We start from the raw sequence: 12,659 nt of genomic DNA, 5'->3' as shown, positions 1-12,659 counted from the left end.
TACACCTTTAAGCAGACACACTTAAAAGTTATTGCATTCCTTCACACGTACTTAATAGTGACCATCCTGGCTGACATTAATACTCCATATTATCCTGTGAGAAGAGTCTCCTCTTTCTAGTGCTGATTTACTTTTTTGAAATCACTTCTCATCAGTGAGTTGGTATCTGATCATCTGTGACAGGTCAATGTCCCTCGTGAACCCTACTCAGCCCCAATATGCCTATTTGTGCTGAGTTGCCCAACATTTAACCTCACTAGTCAGGGTCTTCAGTCTCTCTCAGAACTGGCAACACTAGTGTAATGGGAGGGGAACTGATCAGGTAGCCACCATTATTACTCATAAAATGAACATGCTTAATTCATGGAAGCCCAACCCTCTTACATGTTGGCATTATATTTTAGGCAGCTGCATGTGATGACGTGTGATCTATAAGCACACTTCACCCCTCAAGGTAGTGACACCTCCAAAGCTGACCACACATCTAGTTCAACCAATGTTCTTAGCTTCATTCCCCACCCAGGGTTGCAGTGAATGGTGTGACCCCCCCCCCCCCGGCACAGCACTCCTTCCCTCCCTCTTGAAGGTAGGTGAGCACTCAAAACTTTAGCATTCCTCTCCTACCCTGCTCCAACTGTAGGAGTTGCCTGAGCAGGTAATCAAGATTTCAAGATCATAGTCTGGGCTCTCTCCTTCTATATTAATAGAGATGGATAGAGGAGATGCTTTTAGGTAACCTCATTTTATATCCAGGTAGTATGAAACTCAGGCATCAGTAGATCATCATCTTGGGTTGATTTTAGATTTATCAGTTATGTCCTAACCAATCCTTCTGGTGGTTGGCAGACACTGTGCAATGCCTGTAACACCAAGCCCCAACATGAATGTATGCTTCCACATACTCACTATACCTCGTTAGAGAGCAATTCTCTTTTTTGCAAAGATGGTGCCCCATGGTTCACCTTCTCACTAGGATCTTATGCCTGCAATTGAGCTTGCAGTTGTCATTTTTGCAAAAGGATGCACACCGACTCCTACACCCAAGATAGGCCAGTTGGCTTCAGCTACTCACTCCTGCCCCGACAAGCTTTGACAGCACCCAGGCCAGTAATCAAATCCTTTGGGGCCATAGTCAGGGCTTTATGTCTTTACACTGGCAAAAAGATGTGATTTGTTTTAATCTGTGGTTTGTGTATTAGAATGAAGCAGGAAAGAATACTGATACAGTTTAGTCCCTTATTCTGTGACTGAATTCACTGTTTTCCTGTTTTTGTGGGGGATCAGTATAGCTTGCTTTTTTGGACAAATTGTAACTACAAGCACAACACAGACTGTCAGGAATGGAAAAGTGACATTTTGGTGAGCACAGCTTGACTTGAAAGAGACTACCAGGATAAGAAGTAATAGTGCAAAGTTATTGCTGTAAAACATAGTAGTAAAGGAAGAGTTGTTTTTCTTGTAAAATCACTATTACAGTTGCTCATTTTATACTTATTTTTTCAGGGACAGATATTGCTTTTAGTAGGAGGTTATGGTTCATAAGTGGTTAACTTCTCTTCTTATAGCATGTGAGACACACCACTTTTAAGTTTTCAGTGTGTTCTTTAAAGATAAGAGACAATCCAATAGTGACAACTTACATGCAGCTGCTGTAAAAATCCAGACCGAACAAGCTGGCTTCAAGGCACATTAAAACATAAATATTTGTTATGGAAATATTTTTTGTCCAATAGCAGAATAAATTGCTTTGAGTGTAATTTCATGTTTTATTTATCTTACACACACATACAAATCTTTCAAAATGATTTATATTGAGTGTTACTGCTATAGTGAAAACATTAACAGAGTGCTTTACTAGCTGAGTATCATTAGGTAATGATTATTCCATTTTAAATGTAAATTTCTACCAGTTTTATTCACTAGATTTTAAGAACTGTGAATGATGCATCACAAACATACCATCACCAATAGAAAATACAAATACTGTATTTAGTTTTAACAGGACGAGTACCTTTACAATAAACAAGTGCTACTTCTGGAGATCCCCAGATGCAGGCTTAAAGATATGTAATGACTGTAAGAGAAGGCTGTCATTATAACTAAGTGTGTAATATTCATGCTCTGTTGTGAGGGAAAGTGATGATTGTTAAAATGCAGTATGTTCAACATTCTCACTGCTGTAGTAGCCCTTAGGCTATATGGGTTGTTTCCCTCCCTGAAAACAACATTCGGCTAGCTTCAAAAAGTTCTGGCTTCCCCATACACCTTCATTCCAACTGCTGAGAGGGAAATCAGCAGTCAGAGTGAAGCTTTATTTAGTACTTTCTTGCTGTCTTGAGAAGAATCATGCCTTGGACTTCTCAGGAGCAGCAATATGCCTACAGCTTAATTTCTGGCAGACAAGTCCCCATTGGGGAACTCCTCCACTCAGAAATTGTGGCCATTTTAAGAAAAAGATCAGTTTTATGTTTTCTACTGAAAAGTGATATTTTCCTTTAAGAAACCCAGTATTTTTTATAATATCAGAAGTTTCCCATCAGGGACTGCTGATTGAGATTCAGAGTGTTTGCTAGTATTTGGGGCTAATTTTGTGTAAAACTGTGTACTGCTTGTGTAAACTTTGAATTTTGTGGGACAGAAAAGTTTACACAGGAATGTATGAGAAATTGTCTGTCAGTTATGCTTATGTTTATTATGTGACAAACCTGCCATTTTGATTCTGTCAGTGTGTATGCAAGGGCTTGAACACTACTGTTATTTTTTAGAACAAAAGGGACTGGTGAAGGTGGTGTGAGTGTAAGAGTGCTGCTTATGAACAGTCAGTGACAACTTATCTTTCGACTGACTCACTCCAGCAATGTTTACTGCTTTTGGTGCTTCTAAACTTTCAGCATGGATACTCAGTCTAGTCTGGCTATATCTTCTGCAGTACCCAGAAAGAAAAAAAATCACTTACCAAGTAGTCCTTGCCATTGTCACAGGCACAGTCTGTAATTCATCCGAAAGTGGGTGAATCTGCAGTGGTCATTGCTTGTTCCTCAGACCATTCACTTTCCTCCCCAGCTTCCTCTGTTGTAGTCTTTTTGGCTAGCATGTACCTGGGGTCAACCATGTCATCTTTGGCTGTTCCAGTGTCCATTACAGGCATGGGAGAAACATCTGGGTCAGGAAGGCACTCTGGGAGATTTTTCTTGGGGTAACCAGGGCAAGAGATCATTAGATTGGTCATAAGTCCCTCATTCAAGTCAGTCCAATTCTGCTGGAAATCCTATTCAGAAAAAACAAAACAAAAGTTAAACGCTATTCTTCTGATGAAGCTATTACTATTAAAAAAGACAAATTCCTTACCTTGGCTAGACAGGCATTACAGGTAGTAAATCGTGGCACACAGAAGCTTTTATGGATGGGGATTCCCTATCAAATTATTCCTGAGGCAACAGGGTCTGATGATTCTGATTTTGACAGAGACAGGGTTTCTTCTCTTACAGATTCTCAAGCTCAATCATCTGGTTATGAGGAAAACTCAAATTTTTACCCTCCTAGGAGGAACTTTTGTTTAATCAGACCACTGCCAGGATGAGTGAGGTATTTTTTGGGAATAAATAGATGTTCCCCCTGAACCTAGGAGATGTTATGAGATTTTACACCTCCTATAGTGCCATCCCTGAAGGATGTCTTGAATACTGCCTGTATTCATTCTGATACCCAGCCATCAGTCCCTACAAAAGCAGATAAGCTGTATAAGGCACCTCAGGCTAATACATTTCTTTCTTCTCAACTTATTTTAGACCCTGCTGCCATTTCCACTGTGTCTGATACTAGCAATGGACTGGTACTCAATATTAGCCCTTCTCCTGGTGATAAGGAGGGTAAATGCTAAACTGTATAGGTAAGGAAATGTTTTTGTCTTTCACTTCAACCTTCAGAATTCTCATTTACTAGGCATACATATGAAAATGTATGCTTTGTGCTATGGACAATCTGAGGGAATCAGTTTCCACTTTTTCTACAGAAGAAAGGTCTTTTCTAAACCAAACTGCTTCTACCCTTTCTTAGGTGTCTAAACATGTTTTGAAAAAAATTGTATGATTGTGAAGATACTGTGTCTAGAGCCACTGCTACTGCTACAGTGTTGAGGTTTGCTTGGGTATATAACCAAACGTCTGCAGATGAAGCAAAGGCTGAAATCTCGGATTCAATTTTAGATAAGGAGGTATTGTTTTGATCTTCTGTTTCCTCAGGTTCTCAAACAAGATGATGAAACAGGGGAAATTAATTCAGGGAGTTTCTAAGATATTTCATGTCCCCCAATATAAATATAGTGCATGGCACATGCTGATTATGCCCTGATATTCTGAAAAAGACAAATCAGTTAAGCTCCAGAATGGCGTGATACTTGACCTTAACAATTGTTAAGCACCCCCTGCTTATGTTGTTAAGGTCAAGTCTAGTGCTCAGCAGTAAAATCTGCCAGTACTATCCATCAAATGACAGTGGCAGAACAAAAGATTTGTTTCTGTCTGCTTTCTGTACAAATAAGATGTCCCAAACTTCCTCTTAAAAACACAAAAGTTAGTTGGAATAACAGGAAGTGTGTTCACCTGCATTTTTTAAAGGATACAGAGTCTGAAACTGAAATGTATGCCATTATTTAGTGACTTCAGTCCTAAGTGGTTTGTCTGAAAACCACAAATTTTATGAGGAACTGACCAAAAATATGAAGCAATAATCCAGACGTTCTGCAAAAATCTGAACAGTTCAGAGGCATGAAAGGTGAGTGCAAACATAGCAGACTGTGTTACACTACTTCTCTGACAGTGTTGCTAATTGTTTTATGGCAAAACACTTGACATTTTTTTTGTAACAAGGAGCACATGGAGTGCATAAAACTCAAAGCATTACATTGGCATTCACTCTGTTTTGGCATGGAACTGCTTGATAAGAGTTTATTCACTCAGGAGCCTGCTACATATCTGCCATGACTACCAGTAACCAAAACAGCAAAACAGCACTCAACCACTCTGACTAGTTCTGAGGAAGATCCTGTTGTGTATGGAACAAAAGTGCTCAACTTATTTGTGTGTGTTTATATGTGTTTTTGTACTTGGTAAGTCTGGCAATTAAAATGCACAGTTTTTATTTTCTGGCTCCAGTTTTTGTTGGTCTGTGCCTCACAAGTGGTCGAGTGATGTATTGCTGCTTTAGTTACTGGTAGTCACAGCACTAACACCTGGTGTTTCTTGGTTTAGAAATTCTGTAGGTGTTTTCTTTCCTTTGGCACCATGCCCCAGCCTGTAACTGTGGACATAGAGCTATGGTCAGTGAACAGATATATCAAATATGCAACATCTGTTGTGGTGTACACACATCTATGTGGTGGTTGTGTCACATTAGGTGCAACCCCACTACACCCCATTATCACAGGACAGTGCCCTGTCAGCAGTCTGTCTATACTGTGTCCATTAAAGAACAGCCATCACATACTTTACATATTTGCACTAAACCAATATATTTTAACTTGCATTCTTGCCCCTCGACATACCATGTATGACCAGAAATACACAGACAGTATGCATCATTGCACAGTCCTGCCATCAGTTCTGCATAACAATGGTGATATTGTACCTCACCCCCCCCACAGCCACTCTCAGGGTGGGTCACTACTGCCTGTACCTCAGTCCCACTCCCAGGCATCCATTATTGCAACCCACACTGTACTCCAAAAGCAACTATCTGCCTGTTTCTATGGAGCCCCTCCTCCAAACAAACTCACTTTTATATAGTCAATTCCCATGCTTGCATATGGGTTAAGTCCCCTTAGCCCATCACATTATACCCTTCCGTAATCAGCTGTAAAGCATTCTGGTAATGTACTGCAGAGCTCCATCACATACCTTCCTGTGCCTTCATCCCCTGTAAGCAGGTTGATGTGGCGCAACCTCCCTCCAATCACACATTCTCTCCATAGGTCAATGTTTCTTATACCCTTCCCAAGCAGTTGTAGACTGGTCTTTCCCCTCTTGAATGACTCCTGTAATATCCACTACTATTCAGTTGCTTCATATAGGTTCCTAGGTAATTACCGGGCTATTGACCCAAAGGTCTTCATAAGCCTAGCCGTGCATATCCAATATAATATTAAAGAAACACAATATAAAGGCTCTTGCCTAAACTTGAGATCTTTTTTAGCAAGACTGTCCATATCTAGGATGGTCATAGGTGAAATTCCTGTCAGGAATTTACGGTTTCCTATCCAGTCATCCAGGCTATGCTTAAACAGGGTCATAGAGGGCTTTGTTTGATGTGAACTGGTAGCCTGTTCCAGAGGAGTGGCAACCTCTGAGAAACATATTTGTCTCTCCAGCAGGTCCTATTTATGTTGCAGGTCAGGGTAAGATCCCTGGAGCAGGTGACCCTTGGTCCCATTTGACTTGCAGTTGTGCAGCATTTCCATTAGGTTTGGATCTGAGATTGCTCTGTAGGCCAGGCACAAGTCTCTTCCAAGTAGTCTGTATGCTACTGAGTACAGTGACAGTGACTTCAGTCTGTCAATGTATGATGTGCTGTAGACCCTTAATTTTCTTGGTTAGAAATCTCTGAGTTCTCTCAAGTTGCTGTAGGTGCCTAGTAAGGTACATACCAAAGGGATCATTGTACTCTATTACTAGCCTGATGAGGGTCAAGTACAGGGGTGTTATGACCTCCTTCACTCTTGAGGCAATGCCTTTGCTGATGAGGTGTGCCACGTAGAATGCCTTCCTTATCACAATAAACACATGATGGTCAAAGTTTAGTGAACATGTTTTACCAAGTCTCTCACTACTGAGTTGTTACTTAGGGTATTATTATTTATGTGATAGTCTGCAGGGATATTGTTTTTACTGAAGGGGATGATAATGCATTTTTTTGCATTGAGTTTGAGTCCATGGCTTTGACACCAATCAATGATTTGTGTAAGTCCCTCTTGAAGTATATTGACATTGTTTGTGGATTCACTGATTGTACCTAATTTGCAGTCATCAGCAAACTTAGTCAGCCACAGCCCCTCTGTTTTGACCTGAACTTCTGAGAAGTATATTCCAAACAATAGGGGCCCCAGCACTGACCCCTGTGGAATCCCACTAGTGACAGGTCTGCTGGGTGAGGTAAAGTCCCCAATTTTGACTGAGTGTGATCTGTCTATGAGCTAGTTAGCAGCCCACCTGATGACATAAGGGTTGATATTCAATTGGAAAAGTTTATCAATGATGCCCAAATGTGGGAACGTGTCGAAGCCCTTGGCTAAGTCAAGGTGGGCTGTATGCATGGCTTTGACTTCTTGTATGGCTCTCCTGATGTTTTTGAAGAAGTCCGCCATGTTTAACAGGCATGACTGGCCTTTGACAAAACCAGACTGTGTCGGATCAAGGGTTTGGAGATCACCTATATCCTTATTTATAAGGTCCATGATGATTCGTTCCATTGCCTTACAGATACATCTGGTTAAGCTTATGGGTCTGTAGTTCTCAGGGTCTGTTCCTGCACCACCCTTTATTAAATGGATTATGAATGCTATTTTCCATTCAGCAGGGACATAACCAGTACTCAGGCTGTGGTTGAAGAGAGTACCTAATGGAGTTGCTAACTCATATTTTACGCCATTTAAAATGCAACCTGGGATGCCATCTGGTCCCATAGAGGCTGTGTTTTTGCCCTTAGAGAGAGCATTAATGACTTGGTATTTACATATATAAGGTGGGGGGAGATGTAGAGGAAATGCTTTGTTGAATGTTTTGACCGGACAGGGGGATGAAATTTTCACCAAACCTGTTAGACAATAGGTTAGCTATTTTCACAAGATCAGTGTGTGTGTGATGTCATCCACAGCTAGTTCGGCACTCATCTGGGTCCGAACTTTTAGGTTATGGATATAGCTGAAGAATGCCTTATGGTTGTCTAATTATTTCGAAGTTGCCTTTAGAGGATTTTACAAGTTGTCTTATTTATTTGTTCAAGCAGAGGAGGGTGTTCTGCCAGTGCTGGGACCTCTCTTTTTATTCTTAGACAGCAACATCTTCCTCTTGTTGTATAACTTATTAATGTTAGATGTCCACCAGGGAGGCTTGTTTTTTTCTTGAGGATTTTATTTTGATCCTATCAGGTACAGCTTTGCCAATAAATTTGTATAAGTGTTTGTACAGGGCATTTGTGTATATCGTAGTATAGTTGTCAATGCCATCTGGGGAAACAGGAACTTGGAAATTATTTATGCCATTCCTTAGGAGGGTATAATTAGTTCTGGTGAACTTTTGTAGCCTGATTTCACCTAAGAGAGGGTCAGGTGTTATAGCTACTTCAAATGTGACTGATTTGTGATCACATTTAACCAGTGAGGGTCCTATACTTGTGGTGGTGCAATAGTCACCCATGTTGGTGAGGACCAGGTTGAGAATATTTGAGCCCCTTGTGGGGTTGCAAAGTATTTGTTCCAGGGCATTAGTGTTAAAAAAGTCCAGGAACCTTTGTGTGACCATGTTGGCACTCATATAAGTTTCCCAGTCAATGGAGGAATAGTTAAAATTAGATGGTTTTCTGAAGTTTCACCGGTTACTTTGTAGAGGACAGGTATATTTCATCTAAGCATTCTGAACATCTGATTGTGTTATTTATTTTGTGGTATTTTTACATTGGTAGGATTTTCTGTTTATCCAAAGGGAATTTGCTTCCTTTCACAATTTATTAGGACAGAAAATGGCAGCTGTAGTTTTTGATTCTTCAGTACCTAAATTGATTTGTATTTTAGCACAGCTACCAGTCTTCTTTCTGTAGGACAAGTTTGATTTATCAGGGGTATGCCTATTAATTCTGTCCATCTAACTTTTATGTTTTATAATATTAATGAAGTCTCATTATATGATCTACCTCACCTGGCATCAAGTTGGAACTACCTGAAAAAGTCTGGCACAATGAGTACACTAGCCATTTGCATGTAGATGTCACAATCATGAATGAATTAAAATATTACAGCTGCCTTCTGTGGTTAAAATAGAAATACTTAACAAAGAACTATATACCTGTTGTAACGAGTTATGAAGCCAAATGATAAAGAAGCAGATTTGCTGTGTTGTGCTGTCAGTATGTAGACCTTACTGTTTCAGCTATGCAGGAAAACAGTCAGCATTATTAACTGACATCCTGGTACTACTCTGATAAGAAAAGAAACTAACAATTTAAGAAACATCACAATTAGATCATAGTACTGGACTGCTGGACAGCAGCCATCTCAAATTAAAAAGAGAAAAGTAGCAAGTTTTGGTTGTTTTTATTTTTCTTAAAAATAGTCAACTTTCTCATTTTTGAGAACTTGGAACTCAGTTTTATTTTCCATAAAATAGTCGGGGGACTTGGTTGGACTATATTTAAGCAGTCCAGTCTTTATGCCCACATACAGAATAAGGTGATTATGTCTTTTCATAGGATCTTAGGATCATAGGAGTTACAAGGCAACCGAGCCATGAGGCTATTTCCGCCTTGCCTCCCTTTTTAAGGAGGGCCAGGCCAGTCACACCAGAGGTGAATTTATGAATACCCGCCAGTTATCCAGGCAGACAATATGTTATACTGTTTAACTTGAAGAGCAAGTTTATTCTATATAAGGGCTAGGCACTTCATGACAAATCTATCCCTCCTCCTTGCCTTATTTATTTGTTGGAATAGATTTAGATCACTGACCCTAGTGCTAGCTGGACTATTATATTTATGGAGGTAAAACAGTTCTTGGATTACTCAATCCCTTATAGTGCTATAAACAAGGCACAGGTCGCTCTATAAGTATAACAGCTCAACCAGCTCTCTGTTCCAATAACATCCCACCAGCTCAGAGCAAAAAAATAATAATAATAATAATAATAAAATAAAGACATTTGCAGGAATCCAATTGGCGAACTACCCAGTTCATGCCCCCCCCCCAGCTCATCAAGTGAAGAACAAAAAAAAAGTCCACTCCTTCCAATTCTACATAACATGCCCTGCCTCCATCCTACCCCAGCCAATCAGATCTCATTTCTGCCTCCTGCCCGCTGACCCTCTTTCATTTTAATAAAAATGTATTTATTTTAAACTGTAGTAAACTGCTTGGTACAAATGTAGCAAGAAGCTGCTACAGTTTATACCACACATGGAGCTTTACAGTGCTCAGGTTTTAAATAAAAAAAATGTTGTCTTTTAAACTGTAGCAAACAGTTTATATACTGCAAGGAGTGCTATGGTGCTCAGGTTTTAAATAAAAAAAAATAAACCTATTATCTTTTAAAATGAAGCAAACTGGTTGCTACAAATATAGCAAGCAATTGCTATAGTTTATACCCCACATGCTACAGCACTCAGGTTTTACCACAAATGCAATACTGGCTTTTGTAAACAGTGTGCATTAAACAGTGATTGGAATCAGCTGATTGTGTCCCCCAACACTTTGCACCCAGGGCAGTTTCCCCTTTCAGTCCACCCTAGCTAGACTATTGGATCACCCCTAAGGAGTCAATATGAAACTAAGTGTAGTCTTTCTTGGTATTTTAGATCTTTTAACTCATTCACTCCATTAGAGATCAGGAAGTCTGTACTGTAACTTTCAATGGGCGGAGGCTAAGCCTTTTGACAGAATCAAATTATGTCCTCACATTTCAAACACATGTTCATACCTCTGGAACCACAGGGATTATCAAAGAAGTATGAATGTCAAACTCTTTAACAGAAACTGTTTTACAGTGGTAGTATTCCTTAAGTTCTAGGTCTTAAAACAAAATTTACAAGTCACAGTAAACACAGTAACTATTACATTTGTAATATTTTGTAAGCAACTTACAATATCTCAGCAACCACTCAAGTAATGCACCTACTGTCAGCAGCATTTTATTCATCTAGCTGAGAGCTTTCATATGAGGCTAAGGAGTTCTGTGTGTGTTACTTGGTTGTTGAGACATTTAGAAAATTATATCTATGTAAATTAATGTCATACAAATAACAGTTAATGACTTTACCTGCACTAGACAAAGGTGAAATATTAATGCAGTTGAGTTTGCCATCATTTAAGCTTTAAGATGAAATCTTTTAAAACCTTGTATATAACATGATTTTGGAATTATTGATGCAAATATGATCAAGCAATATCTGAAGCCTAGAGGCGTCAATAAAAATGAACTACAGATCTTTTTAGCTACAAACCTCTGAGGTCTTTCCAATGACATGATATGATTTGTAAGGTACATCTGAATGGGGGTGTTGTACTCTATGATGGGTCTTATCAGTGACAGTACAAGGAGGTGTGGACTTCTGTTGATCTGGAAGAGATACATTTTGATATGAGCTGTGAAAGGTAAAAAGATTTGCTAACTACCACTGCAAAGTTATGGACAAATATGAAGGAGCTATCCACTGAAGTACTTAGGTCTCTCAGTACCTTTTCATTTTGAAGTGGTGTATTATCTATGCTCTAAGCTGGATTTAGTGGGTGCTTATGAAATGCTACATTGTTGCACTTTTTGGCATTGAGTCTGAGCCCATGTTTTGTGCACTAGTGTAAGCTCCTGTTGATGTGCCTGTATGTTGGAGGGGAAAGTGATGGTAAGTCCCAGCGTACAATTATCCACAGACTTTATTAACCAGAGACCCTTGTTTGATAAATGGAGATATGAGAAGTAGATACCAAATAGCAGAGGTTCTGAGGAAATCCACTGGTCATCTTTATGCTCTCAGAGGATGCTTCCTTACTCTCACCATGTGAGTCCTGTCCCTAAGTCATCTGGCTATCAACCTCACTACATGCAGGTCAATTTGGAGCTCTTTCAGCTTGCTTATTATATTTGTGTGTGGTATGGTACTGAATGCCTTGGCAAGGTCGAGGTACACTGTGTGAACAGATTGCCCACAGTCAACAGCATGAATAAACCTTTCAAAGAATCTCAAAAGATCCACTAGAGACGATTGGTACAGAAAATAGGCAAGGGGAGTCTGTAATTTACTGGAGAAAACTGGCAAAGGAACCAAGGTATTGGGAGCAATGGATGTGCTGGAACTAAGTATGACATAACTTGTCTCTCTTGAATTAGTATTTAATTAGTATTTTGATATAAATTATACACAGCACATTGCAGAACTACTTCTTTTATTTACATTTGCATGCCTGGCCAAAATAGCACATCATGTACTCTTTGTTCGCAATTGACGACTCCCAAAAGTGACTCGTATCCTATTTAACATTTCTTTTCCTAACCAATTTGTAACAATTAATTTATCTTTTTTAAAAATCAGACCTGCTTATTTCCTCTCTGAACAAAAAGTAAGGCTGAATTTCACAAGGAATGTCAGAAAATACTAACGTTCATGAAAGCATATTTTAATGTTTTCATTTTGGGTTCTTCTTCAGTGCATTTCTGAAACTCACCAGGCTTCATCTGTGTCATGGGTAATTGCAGGATCACCTAATTATGTCCAGGGGTGGCCTTATGCATAGGTCAACTAAGTGACCACCTACTGTGCCATTTTTAGAAGGGCACACTTTATTATTTATTTCTTTATTTTTACATCAATGAAATATCTAGTTTTAGAAGGTTGGGTGTCGGGCTGACAAGTCGACACCGTAAAACTCTACTGCCAATCATGAGTGGACAGGTGATCTACTGTGG

The sequence above is a fragment of the Protopterus annectens genome, chromosome 5.part0 (assembly GCF_019279795.1).
Source record: "Protopterus annectens isolate FY-2018-M chromosome 5.part0, PAN1.0, whole genome shotgun sequence".
Classification (NCBI taxonomy): Eukaryota; Metazoa; Chordata; order Ceratodontiformes; family Protopteridae; genus Protopterus; species Protopterus annectens.
This window is presented reverse-complemented; position numbering follows the sequence as displayed.